The sequence below is a fragment of the Ambystoma mexicanum genome, chromosome 3q (assembly GCF_040938575.1).
Source record: "Ambystoma mexicanum isolate Mex_15411 chromosome 3q, UKY_AmexF1_1, whole genome shotgun sequence".
Classification (NCBI taxonomy): Eukaryota; Metazoa; Chordata; class Amphibia; order Caudata; family Ambystomatidae; genus Ambystoma; species Ambystoma mexicanum.
The window spans coordinates 170,771,515-170,786,267 of NC_090926.1; the positions used below are offsets into that span (position 1 = coordinate 170,771,515).

General features: G+C 47.1%; 1 protein-coding gene across 7 annotated transcripts in view; it reads right to left on the reverse strand.

Moving 5' to 3' along the window:
- The window catches only part of SCN8A (sodium voltage-gated channel alpha subunit 8), a 1,610,732-nt gene extending 1,596,349 nt beyond the window's left edge, over positions 1-14,383 (reverse strand). For 6 of the 7 annotated variants that reach the window (XM_069653414.1, XM_069653412.1, XM_069653417.1 and 3 more), the window contains exon 1: positions 14,239-14,383. The gene's annotated coding sequence lies outside the window, so the exon portion shown is untranslated. Of the gene's footprint in view, positions 1-12,403; positions 12,500-14,238 lie in introns of those variants that run through there. The other variant, XM_069653413.1, reaches the window with a different exon arrangement.
- Positions 14,384-14,753: the final 370 nt, after the last annotated feature.

A 14,753-nucleotide genomic window follows, 5' to 3' on the forward strand; every position in this document is an offset into this window, starting at 1 on the left:
CGCCAGGACTGATAAACCTGGTGGTTCAAATACTCACCTTAGTCTTTGTGAGTGCCTCATCTGTGGAGGAATGCAACAACTCCTTACCATCAAAGGGAAGGTCCAGCACTTTGTCCTGCACTTCCTTTGAGAACTTCGACGCATGGAACCATGGTTGGCAGGAAACGTCAACCCCGACCATAAGCCCCCGAGCAAAGGTATCTACGTGGTGAGCCACAGCCTCCAGTAGATCCTGTGCCAACATTCTGGCGTCCGACAAACCGGCTTTGAAGTTTTCGAGCCTAGCCACAGGTAATCATTCCTCGAAATCAGCTAGCTCCCTTCACAGTCTGACATTGGCCGCTACCAGGATGAGCTCAGTGTTAGCCTGACGAAGTTGGAGCGCCGAATTGGAAAAAAACATTCTTGCCAAGGGCGTTGAGACTTTTGTCCTCCTTGAAGAGAATTTGGGCCACTGCAGTGGAGGATGTAGAGGCCGGTTTGGACTGGAGGGTGGCTGCTGCCACCACCGTTGACGATGAGAGCGGACAAGCCGACAAGGCTATATCTTCCGAGGCGTGAAGCTTTCATCAAGCGTCAATCCTCTTGTTGAGATGCAACCCAGTATGCGGTTTCTACCAGACCTTGCGGGCCTCAGCCAAGATGTCCTTCTGGAGGAACAGGCCTGTGCACTCCTGCAGTGATAGAGTAAAGGCTCCAGAAAGCACCCCCTCCTGTGGAGCGGGGGCCTCAGGCACTGGAATATCAAGCAAAGCCATCACATCCAGCTCTGATATAGCGGGGCTGTTCGTCGCTGTCCTGGTACGCCTGGCCTTCATCCACTGAAGCGGGAGCAGGAGACTAAGACCTGAGGCTCCACGTGCAGCGGATCAAAGTGTTGTCTAGCGGTGCACCCGTTTTCTATCAGGCATAGCGGAGGAAGTGATGGAGGAAGTCCAGCCGGTAGAGATGGAGGAGGAGCACCACCGGGGCCTGCGAAGGAACAGCCAGTGCAGAAGGCAGCACAGGAGGTTCCAGGATATATTTCCCTGAAAAGACCCTTAAAGTACGCCATCATGGGATCAGAGTGCATGATCATCTGAAATTTCCCAGAAAACGCATCCTCAGACAAAGGTCTAGCCGCTGGAGTGGGTAGAAGCCGCTCGGAAGAAGCATACCCCCATGAACGCAATGAGGATGGTTGCCAGGAAGGTCCTGCACTGGCTGGGTTCACACAGATCAGGGGTGCAGAAACAGGAGGGAGCGAGATTGTATGAGGCAGCAGTGCCCAATTGCGCCAATCCACTGAAGGGCGAACAGGTTTTTTTTATCCACATGGTGTGGAAAAAACTGCTCAGCCCCAAAAGGAATCCCCCCTGCCCCCCAGCACCAGCCGTAGTGAATGTTGAGGTAAGAGGGGCAGACAAAATGGTCACCATGGAGGTTGAGCCGCTATTTTGTCGACACCTGAGATGATCTGCGTCACAGCCAAAGGTGAGGCAACGGTCTTGTCAGGAGTCTTTTGTGACATTTTAGCCTTGAAAAAAAGGATCCTCAGCAGAGCCGGTACTGGCAGGTCTAGGGTGTTTACTTGACATCCCAGGAACAGCCCCAAAATTAGCCTCTGAATGAGGAACCTCGGCAGAGCCGGTACTCGAAAGCCTGGAGGTGTGTGACCGCCTTCTTTGCCCCCTCCAACAAAGATGGTACCACCACGACCCTGAGCGTGGGAAGGTTGAGGAATGTACCTCACCGAAAGGACTCTCAAAGAGGGTCCCTCAACTCTGCCGGTACTGGATTTAGCCACAAGAAGGGGAACCTCGGGATGGAAACCGGGACGTATTTCTCCCTCAAGGGGGCCTCGAGATGTAACTCAATGTGGAAAGCTCCAGAAATGGAGACCTCAGGGCAAAATCCGGTATCCAGAGCCACAGAAGAACTGGGCTGAACATTAACCCCCAAACAGGGAACCTCAGAACAATGTCTGGTTTTGGCAGGCCCACTGCGGGAACCCTCGGAGGAACCTCCAGTGTGCCTTTTAGGCACCTTGTAGGATACCTCAGAAATGCCCCTGGTAACAGAGCTACTCGAGTCCCTCCTGGTCCTGGAAGACCCCAGGAAGGAGTCCCCTGGTCGGGGAGCCCTAAAAAGTAAAGAACTTACTTAACTTCCTCATCGATGAAGAGCTGAAAATGCAGTGGAGGAACGCGTTGAAACACCTCCTCCCACTGAACAAGATGACGCTGGAGTTCCCGGACGGAGAGGGAATCGCAATAAAAACACGGAGTCCCAACGATGTCTGGGCCTAGACACTCTAGGCAAAGAGAGTGGGGATCCGCCCTCACGAAACTATGTTTGCATGAAGAACAGGACAGGAATCCCAGATGCTCTGGCATAGACTGAGGACTAGATGACTGTGGAACCAGAGCAGGAAGGAAGAACAAAAGGGAATAAGAAGAAAAATTCCCAGTGATGCTAGTGCATCCAGCTCGACCTCGCAGAGAAAAAGGACTGAAGGGCGATGTGCGGTGTCGGAGCTCAGGAGGGCAGGGTTACGGCCACCTGCGGTGCCCGGCGTAAAATGATTTTTTTTTTTAAAAAAGGACAAAAACAACCATTTTTTATGATTTTTTTTTAAAAAAGTGCTCCGGTCCCTTCCCGAAGGACAGAATGTCCCGCAAGTATGGATGAAAGGGGACGGACATAGAAGTATAAAGTTTTGCGTGGAAAATTCTTGACGGATTAACCGATATATAAAAAGGTCCCATGCAACTATGGCAGATCCAAATCTCTGTGGTCAAGTAGCCAAACAGCTCCATTAGAATTGGCTGCATTAAAGTGTCCCATGACACACCAGCCCCTTCAAAAATATTCAAACATAGATGAACAGCAAGTGCAACAGAAGAATGAAAGAAACCTGGACAGCAAGTAAAAACGGACTCGCAGTGGCCCATTTAGCATTATAATAGAGTTCTGTAGGAATAAACAGACAAATAACATTTACTTGCAATGAACAAAAACCTGCTGGGCCATATGAAACGGCAAATTATATGATATGGCATTTATAACGCGCCGGTACACAAGTGTTTCTAGGCGAGAAGAATCAGTGAAGAATTCAAAAAAAAGTTACAAACAAGTAGCAAACCTATCATACATTCAAAATACATTTAGAAAGGCCTGTATCTGTTGTGCTCACTTATTAGATAAAGACCAATCTCAACACACCAAAATATGCCCCCGGGCACAAACACCACGCAAAGTAACGTTTTCATAAAAACATTTACCTTTCTTTGCAAAGTTAAAATACTAACGTGAATGGGAAAACCAACCGGATTCTTAAAACCTAGGAATCTACGAGTTCTAAACATTATTACAGGTGAGCTTCACGGTTAAAAGAACAAATCAAACAAACAAAAAATATATTTAAAAAAATGAAATGCTTATGGTGCTCACCATACAGATAATCTGAGTTATTGGTTAAAATGTGCGAGTTGAAGTGTGGAAACATAGGCGAGTTTATTTATTAAAGTAAAAGCACAAAGTGGGAAAAGAATCAAGTTAGGAAACAAAAATAAAGACAAACACAGATGTACCATCCAACAAATAACTCGAGCGTAATGCTGAACTTGAATGGAAGGCATCAGTCTGTTCTTCAAGTCAGGTTGTAAATAACACACTTGGTATCTCTTATTGCCAACTACACTTGCACGAAACAAAGTTGGGCGTGGCCTTTCCTAGACACACTGGGATTTTGTTAACATGATATGGCCGCGTTAAAATAGGGTGTAGGCCTGCTATGCATGGGTGAGCAGCCTATGTTGCAGGTCAATCGGGTACCAAAACATGCACAGAACAAGTCCACAATTCATATCGGCTGTGTTTTGCAAACACGTTCAGGACAGATGGTGAAAGCACAAACAAACAACATTTCATTTTGCAATGGGCTCGAGGATGACAAACATCGTGAAAAATGAAAGATTAGGCAGCAGGTGTGGGTCACTGCACGGTAACCAGGTGCAAAAGATGGCATAACGCAAATCTCAAATTGCAACGCTGGGTTGCAGCAGTATGTAAAACAACTTAAAAAAAATATCAACAGCAAAAAATATATCAAAAAGAAAATTCACATTGAATTGTGCCAAGAAATCAACTATTTCCATGAGTTGATGTGGAAGATGGAAAAGATTTAAGCTACGTTTGGTAAATCGAATTTTACCCATTGAGAGTTCTCGCTATTGTAAAAACCGGGGTTACGTTTACGGACAAACAAACATACTTCCTTATGAGGTTATTTACTAACATGTCCATAAGTCTAATAAGTTGAGAATGTGGTCAATAAGAAAGGAACACAAATTAAAGAAAAAGGGGAAGTAATACGCCAAATTAAAAAGATGCTGGCTTCACGTAAAAGAATGATATAGGTTTTACACGCAGAATTTAAGGAGCAATAAACTACATGGAAACCAGACAAGTTGAAGTGAGGTGCATTAGATTTCAAAAGTCAAGAACTCGCCCCTTTGCTAGACAACAAACTGTTTGTCACCCACACAGTGACACACTATACCGCTGTGGTCGGAGGGCCACATTTCCCTACAGAAAGGGTTCTGTTGGCCGAGTTGCGCGAGGGGGCTGTTTACATGGAAAGTGTGCCTTTCTAGTGTACTTTTTCACGAGCATCTTGTCGTTTCCATGTCTGCCTCCCAATAGAAGGGTTCGTGGGAATTCTCGCTCCTGTTTAACCTACTTTTCAGTCCATCTTTTCATGAAAGAAAAAAAGAAAAACCTGCGTTTTCCCCAGGGATCTTGCCGCTGGGAAACATCTCTCTTTGGGAGGGTGTTGTGTGCAATTTCTTAGCCATTTATAGACATTTTCAACTCCCCTCCCCCCTAACAAGCCCCCCACGTCCCGAAAAAAGTTAAATGTCTGTGGTGCCCACGAATTTACTATAGTGGGGGTAATGAGAGGCCACTTGAAATATAGGGAACCGTGGTTAACGAGTAAGTGACATCAGATGACTGTTTAAGAAGAAAGGTGTGCATTTCTGAACGTACTCCAAGTGGGCCACAAAGACTACATCACGCGAGTGCTCTGTCGCCTGCATTGGCTCATGGTTTCTCACAAAATAAGTTTCAATGCACCCTTAATTAATCCCGGGGCTTTACGTGGCAAGTTCCAGGAATTTCTACAGGCCAACTGCTCAGATATTTGGCCAAACGCTCCCTCTCCTCAAAGGCCACATACTGCTTGGAAGGGTCTCCTTTCATGAAGATGCGCCTGGGAGAGACTTCATTCTTTGTTCAGTCAGCTTATCTTTGGAATTCAATGCTGAAGCAGATGCACTGCAGAGATGCCCACCAGGCTTTCGAAAAGCCGACTGCAAGGGGGGGGGGGGAGCATTGCATAGGGTTTTCACAAGTAGAATTTAAAAGCACCAGTAAACTACAGGGAAATAATGCAATGTTCTGAATACTATCCGTAAAGGTGGCTTTTCAAGTTTGCTTCCCAACGCAGTTAGGCCACTCTAAGACTTAGCTTTCACACAGCCGGTTCCAGTAGCCTAGCATTGACAGCAACAACAGTACCACATTATCCGCAAAGGGCATTTCCAATCTACCCATGACCAACAGTTTATAATTTCTTCCGTTGAGAGAATGTCTCAGGTGGCACCATTGTCTCTAGAACCTATGCCTCTTCTTAATATGCAGTTAATTGCCAAAGTACAAAATCCTCTTTGATAAACACATTATTCACCTATTTATAAACACAGTAGCCGAGTGTCATGGTCCCTGACATACAGTACCAAACATCCTACGAAATAGGCTACCTCCCACCCGAGTACCCTTGCAACCATGCATCTGTGGCACGTCTACGTGCACGGCATGCTCTCTGCCACATGCCCACAATAATCGCAGCGACACTGTTGACAAAATTGTGCTCAACACAAAATAGGACTCACTTTATGCAACACCCTTGTAACCATGCATCTAGATGGTCTATAGAAGCTTGTGATAATATAGTGAGGCACTGCCCAGGTGACAGTGTTACTAGACCATACCAATGCCAGGTGTGCGCTACAGATTGGACACTTCTCAAAACAAGCCCCCCTTCCCCCCACACACACACACACCCTCTACCCAGAAAAAAAACAGGATCGAGCACAAATTCGAAAACCACACAAACGGAAGAACATTTGCATTTCAGCTCTTTCATGAATCCAAGACAACGTTAGCATAAAGTTAAAAAGGTCGTTTTAAACAAGCTTTTTTTAAAGAAAATTGAACGCCATTCACTTCCAGACCAGCTTGTTGACAGACCCATCTGCTAAGGAACCCTGCAGTGAATCCCTTTCTCTTTTAACACTCCTAGGCAGTAAACATGGCTAACTACTCAACCTGCGAACGGCAGTAACAGGGGCTCATTACCTTCTTGGAACATAAAGGGCAAACTGCATTCTTGGAGCATACCAAATAGTAACAAAAGGCACAGTGTATTTTTGGTCCACGTTTTTAATAGTACTTACTTCTTGGGCAGCATTATCTATGCCCAGCCCCATTTTTAAAAATCCTTGCAAAAATCGATAATGTATTGATTCTGTTTTATTTCCTTATTTCAGTGACAATTTCAGCCACCTCAGCAGAAGCACAATCAATACTGAGTGGAAGTCACATGTCTGCATGGAGACTGCATGCTTGAAGTCTGCATGCAGCCTTTGGTGAAGAGAATCCCGTTAAAATTAAAAGAATAAAACTCGTGATGGGCGTTAACATAATGAATTTGTCCTACGGGTTAAGTCACTTTGCTAAATGCTCTGTTGTTGGGGGGAGGGGAGACAGAGCAAGCTGTACGAGCTTCTCCTATAAGATTTATGTGTGTGTGTGTAATTTGAATAAAGAACAGGTACATATTATCACTGTCGCCATAATACATAAAACAGACCAAGCCGAAGAAACAACGTACACAAAGGTCAATCACACATGGTAAATATGCAGTCTGATATATTTCAAATCCAAAAAGACATTGGGATTATAACCGACAATACTAATGCATTTTGGTTTTAATGGGGGTTGTGTAAACACACCAAGCAAGAAAATGTATTAAAAGACAATCTTGTTACAGTTGAAAGACGAAGGTCTGTGAACAAAGAGTGCATGACATGTGCAGACCGGAAGTGGTGCCCTGGGCCCATTCCTGGCCAGGGTTGTATGTAAGCAGATGCCACACTTCCGCTGTATGCAAGAGAGGCGGGCACATTTGCTGTTCCGTTTGGAATAAAAGTTGTCTATCATTGAAATACCTGATCACCTTTACTAAAAATGCAGGACGCGGTTTGTGCTCCAGTAAACATAGCACCAGTAACCATAACACACCTAACGTTTCAATGTTGTACTGGCAAGTATCTACACGTTTTGAAAACATCTGGGTCTCAGAAGCAGCCACACACTAAGGATCAATATATGTCAATACCAAATATCCTATGGGGTCACCCGCGGCGATTGGTTTCTAATAAACGAATGGGCAGCCAAGCAGGCCGGCAGCTCAAGCGCGTTTTCCACTACACATGTGCATATGCGAGGCGCTGGCAGTGTAGAAACGGTGTGAAGACTTGCTACCTTTGTCTGACTATTCAAGTACGATAGTTCAAGATACTAAGGTGCTAAAATGATACAATATCTAATATACCAAATCCCACAAGTGCCCTCTTTGAATGGCAAAAAGGGGGATGTACAGGACGGTCGATTCGGCATAACATGGAAAGAACCGTCCTGACAAAAGTTATGGCAAACAACCCGCAACTTCATGGGCAGCAGTCCAGCAATCCATGGCCTGGAATATGCAAAGGTGAGCTGTCCGTTTAGTAATAAGAATCAAGGGGGTGGGGGGGGGGGAGATTATTGAAGTTCAAACGCATGTATTACGATTGCGTCTTTTCACCACTACAAATACAAGTTGTTTTCCTGTAGTTAAATGTTCGCCGTGAGCTGTACGTTTACCACTACAAAGCATTGCGGCTAGGTTAAAATAAAAGACGATGGACAGCTTCCTGATTACCATTAAAAGGAAATGGGTCTATTTGACGTTTAAATGTACACATTTATTAAAGCTGAAATGAGTGCTAAAGCGAGCTATCTGAATATTTCTGAAGCATGCGGGGTTGCTGTGGCGAACTGTCCATTCAGCACTGTAAGACATGGGAGCCTTCCTAAAGCTGAAACGCACAGTACATGTTAGACGAGCTGTCCATTCAGCACTACAGTTGACAAAAAAAGGGGAGTCCTCCAAATGAACCACTTAAATTGATTGATTCAATAACCTGGTTTTTACTTTGACCTGGCCATACTTATGGAGCTTAAAATAGCCTCAAGAACAGCACAAAAATGTAAATAGGCCCATGACAAATTTGGGGTAAAGGTCACTAAAGTTATTCTACGGATTTTTGATGCATTTTATCCTTTTTATAGATATTTGTTTTATATGCAAAATTATACACAGATTTAATAAGTGTTTTATGTTTATTATTTGATAATGCGCTCCAAACCCTGGGGTAGCCAGGCGCAGCGGGTACAAGATTACTTAAGCTTAGGTTACATACAGAGGATACAAGCAGCTGATGCAATACATGTACAGTACATATATACAAAAAGTACAAGATAAAGGTACCTCACAACCAGTGCTTTAAGTGGGATAAGAAATTGAGGGGGAGTCCCTCATTTGGGGGAGTGGCCTAAAACTTGAAGGCGTGGCCTAACGAAAAGCATGTAAAAATGAATAGAGGTGGTCTTGTCTACACAACTAAGCGCATACTGCAACACTGCTGGTACAACCAAATTGTGTGGTCCTGGGCTAATCATTTAATTGCACTGTTGAGGGTGAGGCTTTTTAAAAAGAGAGAAAGTTGACTGCTTAAAATACAAGCAGTCCTTGTATTCGGGGAGGTTTCTTTAAGTGTGGCGCATGCTAACATTCATAATCTTGTCTGGGTGTGGTCAGACGTTTGCATCAGGGAATCGTTGTAGATTCAACACATGAACGGATTTGCAAAATGGGCAGGGCTGGCACAAGGACAACCTGTTGAGTTTTGTTAGTTTGAGTGCCAACACAGGTGCAAGTATAGTCAGAGCCAAGAGCAGCCACGTTTCGTCATTGGGACAATTAGCAATGCAGAGGCAATCACCCAATTTCTCATTTTAGTGGCAACGAGAAGTTAGGTATTGTGGTGGTGCTTACAAAAGTGCAAAAACGGACTCTGACCCAATGAGAAACACAACTGCTGAGCAAGGACCAGGGGAGGGTCAACCACGGCAATGGCTGCATCCTTAACTGTGTGAAACGCTGTAAAATTTTAAAATGCATAATTACGTTAAAAGGGCGAATTACCGGCGAGGCCACTCAACACTGCCTGAAGCAAGCCTCACTCACCTCCAGCCGCGATATCAGTGAGCTCCTCCTCTGCCCCCCACCCCTTCCCGTCATGGGGCTAATGGGTCAAACATTAACACCCTTCTGTCTCCACGCCTGTTGTGCCTGTTACTCTCAGCACAGGGAGTGGAGACAAAGGGCTATTAATGGTGGGTGGGGACCCTGAGATGTGACTAAAACAAGTGTCAGCCAGCCCCAGCTTCGCGCAAATTTGAGCGAAGCTGTGACTGCCCTGCACTTGTGTCAGTCACAGTTGCCTGACTTTTTGACGGCGCGCTCATCTCCCGTCGCGGCTGCGGCCGTGACGGGACAATGACCCGCTGTCAAGTGGCGGGACCGGAGGGCCCCGGCAGGGCCCGGCCCACTTAAAGCTCTGCTCACAACCCACAGAGGGCGAGATAGTCCAGATTCAGTAGTATCAAGGCAGTTTATGATGAATACGATAATACATTATGAATAATTGCTTAAATACATTTGTGTGCTGTTCTTGAGGCTATTTTAAGCCCCATAAGTATCATCAGGCCAAAGTAAAAACCAGGTTATTGAATCAATCAATTTAAGTGGTTCATTTGGGGGACTCCCCTTTTTGTGTCAAGTTTACTACTCATTTGTCCCCTTGATGCCTATTGAGTCTTTGCCTATTGTGCAATACATTCAGCACTACAGGGCACCGGAGCATAAAGCTGAAACGCACAGTACATGTTAGACGAGCTGTCCGTTCAGCACTACCGGGCACGGGAGCCTTAGAAAGCTGAAACGCACAATACATGTTAGACGAGCTGTCCATTCAGCACTACAGGGCACGCGAGCCTTAGAAAGCTGAAACGCACAGTACATGTTAGTCCAGCTGTCCATTCAGCACTACAGGGCACGGGAACCTTATAAAGCTGAAACGTACAAAGCTGAAACGCACAGCACATGTTAGACGAGCTGTCCATTCAGCACTACAGGGAACGTGAGCCTTAGAAAGCTGAAACGCACAATACATGTTAGACGAGCTGTCCATTCAGCACTACAGGGCACGCGAGCCTTAGAAAGCTGAAACGCACAGTACATGTTAGACGAGCTGTCCATTCAGCACTACAGGGCACGCGAGCCTTAGAAAGCTGAAACGCACAGTACATGTTAGTCCAGCTGTCCATTCAGCACTACAGGGCACGGGAACCTTATAAAGCTGAAACGTACAAAGCTGAAACGCACAGCACATGTTAGACGAGCTGTCCATTCAGCACTACAGGGAACGTGAGCCTTAGAAAGCTGAAACGTACAAAGCTGAAACGCACAGTACATGTCAGACGAGCTGTCCATTCAGCACTACAGGGCACGTGAGCCTTAGAAAGCTGAAACGCACAGTACATGTTAGTCCAGCTGTCCATTCAGCACTACAGGGCACGGGAACCTTATAAAGCTGAAACGTACAAAGCTGAAACGCACAGCACATGTTAGTCCAGCTGTCCATTCAGCACTACAGGGAACGTGAGCCTTCCGAGAGCTGAAACGCACAGTACAAGACGAGCTATTCATGCAACACTAAAAACGGCAGGATAGCGACCTTCTTTAAGCTGAAACGCAAAGGTTTAAACTCAGAACTCCATTAGAGTGCGAATCAATGATACCGACATGTAGCTAAAATTAGGTGCTGTCTGTTACGGCACTCAAAGTGGAAGGATATGGTCTCCATGCAGGCGAAACGCACATACTGTATTAGGCTGGATGTTTATCTAACTACTAGACTTTAAAATAAGAACAGATCACTGTTTAAACAAAATCAGAATAGAGAAATGCATGCCTAAGTTGACAATAAAAGGCTAAACAATTATAACTTGTACCGCAGGTATCCAAGGGTTGTGTGGTGCCTGCGTTGCTCACAGGCCTGCAACGTTCGAGACATCACGCACATTTCCGTTTTTCTAGGCATTCTGCCACGATATATACATCCTGTATAAACTCTACAGAGGCAGGTTCCCGTTTAAGGATCAAAGCAGCAAGGGATTCAAGGACATGCAGTGCGTGCGTCTGATCCTAGTTCAGCTCTCAATGCGGGGCGTCTAGGCCTCAGGAAAGAAAATACTGCAATGTGGAGGAAACCCAAGGTCCATTCAACGTGCAGCAGAGCGAGAGATGGACATTCCCAAGCCGACAAGCTATAGCAGGAAACTACCCAGACTGCGGGAAAGCCAGAAGTAAGTTACCCCAATCTATGGTCCAATCGGAAAACAAGGAGAAAATACATCGCGCCAGGAACGCAAAATGCAACCACCCCACACAATGAATGAGAAAATAAAGAAGTCACACTTTCGCCCAGCTAGTAAGGCACTAATATGACAACCCATCTGGCCAAGCCAGATAAGCAAGTGTAAAATACCACACAAAATGACAGACGCGGGGAAGCCAAGTAACAAATAACGAGGAGGAATACCCAATACCGACCCCCCCACCAACCCAACTAGACAGACACATGCCCATCTTGCCCAAGCGGCCCCTGAGCTCACAGCACGATAAGGGCCATAAAACCACCAACCTGCCCATCTCCGGCCTGTACAAATGTTCCTAGACACCCTGCGAAGCCTTCCACCAACAACCAACAGAGATCGCCAGGGGTCACATACGCCCCGTCTTCACTGGGCAACTTCAATCAGCAAAGCACAGTATATTACAATCACCATTAACCATGGCCAGCCACAGACCCCTAAACCAATAGAACAGTCAGAAAGTGCATACACCTCTCCCCCTGAGCCCTCCGAAGCAGCAGAGCTCGTGGCAAACAACACTTTCTAGCCCTTCCCAGCATGAAAAGTACGGCAAGTGGCAGAGAGCCCTCCACAGAGAACAACAAACATCCAAGCAACACGTAGCCCCCTCAAAGGGCAGCCCTATCCTCCTTGACCAGCGACATACGGCACTGAACCGGGCAACGTGGACGAGATTTGCCAGCGCATAAGGGAAGCCGCCTGAAAAAGCAGAGAGTGAAAGCAGCCAGAGGCGCGTGTATTGTGAAGCACCTACCACACCCGAAACGGAGTCTCCAAAGAGCAGCCCCTCGCTTGGGGGAGCGGGAGCCCACCCTCTTCAGTGATGGCTGTAACCCATGGAGGACAGGACAAGAGAGGGGCGACAGGGGAAGAGCAGAGGAAGAAGTGAGATGAATGGAGAGTGTCTGCAATAAATCAACCGCAATTTGCAAAGGGGTGGGGCACGTATGCAGATCCTATAAAACAACTACTGGAAACTAAGGTAGAGGAGTACTTACTACAGATAAAATAATTTTAGTAGCAGAGAGGCAAGTCACGTGTGTTATGCATTAGCCAACTCCACCCCATAACAATGGTATTCTGTGGCGGGCCACCAGTCAAATAAATAGGATACCACTTAAATAAACACACAACTGTATTTTCAGGGAATGGAGGACAATTTATCTTGGGAAATGTGTAAAGGGGCCCGTTATATATCGGCACTTAATAATGCAGGGCAGGAACATTGTTATGGGTCAGTAGTTAGATCTACTAAACACGATGTACAAGAAAAGGCAGCTTGTCTGCTATAAATGAAATGGCCTTTCAGATGTCTGCTGAAGATCAACCTTTGATTCCAGTACTATGTTTCCAGTACCCTTTTGTTACAGGCACAAGCGACATTGGGCGATACACCCGCGTATTTGCAATAAATGGAACATGAGTTGTGTATCGACCGTTATCTGCAGTAAGCCGGCGATTAGGTATTACAGACAAATCACGCTTGCCAATAGTCGGGGTGTAAGTAATCAAAGAGTAGACTTCCTGCCAGAGGACACGTGTCATGGGTAGGCCATCACTAAAGGGGGGGGGGGGGGTTGGGGGAGGATTCCTTGGGACGCGTGCTGAGGCACCTACTCGTGAAGCATGACCGAACGAGAAATCTGCCTATACCTTCCCGTGGCAGAGCTAGCATCCCAAGAGGAGAAATGGGGTTTATAAATAATGGGGTGTGGGATAGAGTGCGGCGCCGACTGTACTACAGGGCGCCTGGTCTACAGCCACAAGGAGTGGACTTCTAGGCCAAGGGCGGATAGGGAGGGGTGTCTGTGGATGATCGGCCTCTGTTCCATTTCCAGTAGCGGGGGAGGGGAGTGATGAGCCAGCGATTCCCCTCTGACAGCAGGACGGAGGGGGAAGTGAGTTTCCAGCGGGAGATCGGGGGAGGGGTGGGGTGGTTAGGCACGGGTAAATGACGAGGAAGGAATACCAGCTTTTCTAGTAGGGACACACAATATTGGTATTTCGAAATGGTGAGCGATTCCATCACCGGGTTTAAAGAAGCGCATGCACATGTTATATGCACCATGTCCGCTCTTTCAACGGGCATTCTCTTTCGGCGAGATGGGGGGCAGATCTATTCTTAATTAGAGGCTTAGCACAGAAGGGGAGAGGAAAACATGTTTCCTATGTGGGGGGTGGAGGAGGTGTTCAAGGGGAAAGAGCAATAAAGTCAAGCATTCGCTATAAAAAAGATGGCATGCTCCATCTACTTCTATGAAGGGTCTTGTTCAGGGCGGCGAGCGGGACAGCAGTTTGCTTCAAATGCTTTACTTAAAATGAGGCTACCCAGGAGCATGGGATGGGCTACAGGGTAGCCAGTTCCTCTATCCCGCTGAAGATAGGGGGCAGAACCCTCTACATAAGATTCATACACGCAGACAACAGGCATGGCCCTCTCTTCGGCCAGGGAGGGAGGGGCCAAAGTCCTCAGGAATGCGGGATGCAACAAAAAAAATCCCCGGCTCTGCGGCAAAGCCTAGTTCGACTGGCCCCCATCCCGACGCCAACACCGCGGCGCCCCCGTTCCCCATCTCGGACCCTACTCACCGTGCCGGCGTTCAGAGAGGACGCAAGGCGCTGCCGCGGCCGCCACCGGACTGCAGAGGCGCGGGAGCTGCAGGAGGGACTGCGGTGGTCGCCATCTTAGGCTGCTGCGCGCCCTCCTCCTCCCCCCGCCCGCGCACACACACCGGCGCGCGCTCGGCCCGCCCTCGCACATCTGACGAACCTCAGCAGAAAGCCGGGCATCGTCTACAAAGATCCCCACTCCGTCATCCCCACTGACTGCCCTCTACTAGCACAAGCACCAAGCGAGAGTCAGCGAATCCGTCAACGGCCAATGGCCCAAGTGACACACTCTAGCTAATCTTACTGAGTGACCAGGCCGACCGACCCTCTCAGAGATGGGGTTGGTAACCGAGCAACCCAAGAGCGGGTCAGGGTGGCAGCAAACACCCGCAAGTGAGTCTTGCTGGGTAGGTGTTTGTCTCTCACCTGTCAAAGAACCAGATCTCAGCGCCTTTCCGGTACTTGGGCAGGCACTGACATGTTGGGGCAGTTTA